Source organism: Nematolebias whitei, chromosome 7, assembly GCF_014905685.2.
Source record: "Nematolebias whitei isolate Nwh7 chromosome 7, NemWhi1, whole genome shotgun sequence".
NCBI classification, from domain to species: Eukaryota; Metazoa; Chordata; class Actinopteri; order Cyprinodontiformes; family Rivulidae; genus Nematolebias; species Nematolebias whitei.
In genome coordinates this window covers 48353069-48354254 of record NC_056504.1, presented here as the reverse complement: position 1 = coordinate 48354254, position 1186 = coordinate 48353069, and positions in this window count along the sequence as shown.

Sequence of the window (1186 nt, the reverse complement as noted above, 5' to 3'; positions counted from 1 at the left end):
CTCCGTGGATTCAGCGGTGTCTTCCACCCGTTTCAGCCGCTGCTGGCAGCGAGATTACGGTCAGATCTCCTCTGCGTGCTGGCCAGTGTTGCCAGATCTCGCAATAGAAACAAGCAACCAGCTCCATGAAAACAGGCTTATCTGGCAACCCACCACATTGTGTAAAACTGAGGCCGTTTTTAAACTGTATAAACATACATTTATTATGGCATTACATATAAACAGCAAAATTATGCTTAACACTTTGAATAACATACTTTTACACTTGGGGAAAAAAAAACATTTTGCATGTGTAACATTAATTCAACCTTTAATTAATCCCATTGAGTCTCTGAGACACATTTACCGGAAAGATCTGAATTTTAAACAAAGAGTGATGACAACAATGACAACAACAGACGACCATAAATCATGTGTACAATTTTCTTTTAACAGCAAACTCATAGTAAACAGTCAGCAAAAAACTTTCTTTAAACTCTGTTTAAAAGCAAACAAACATGAGCCAACTCAAACAGGTCAAGTGTGAAACCATCTTCTTTCCTTGTCCTTGCTTCCCCATCAGGTCTGTTCATCTGTAACAGAAATCTCATATGGGACAATTAACATAAAGCCTGGTACAGATGAAAACATGTAAAAATTGTTTTTACCTGAACTACAATCCATCATCGCCGTTTTCATTTGCCTCTGTCTCTGTGCTTCCAAATGTTCCTTCCACAAAGTGCTCGAGCATCTCCTTGGTTGGAATGAAATCTTTACAGCACAAACGTTTAAAAAAAAAAAAAAATCTTTATTAAAGCAAATGACAAGTATATAACAAACAAAAGGCTGGAGTATAGACGAACACTTACATGAACAAACAACCAGGGGTGAGTTTTTTAAACAAATATTTGCAAAGATTTACAGATAGAAATTGTCCTAAGGGCCTTTTTGTTGGTAGAGTCTGTTATTAACTTTACTTATAGATCCAAATCCTTAATAAAATGAAGAAAGCATGGCGTTTTGTTAGTAAATTTACATTTATGAATGAAAAATTTGGCCAAAACAATTATTATAAAACAACATTTAGCATCCTTTCTGGGGAATCTAGAAAAACAAATTAAAATATTTTCCCAACGTAAGGAAAAATTCCTTAAAATATGTTTATTAATAAACCTGCTAAACTTCCAAAACCTTCGAGTGCCAAAAA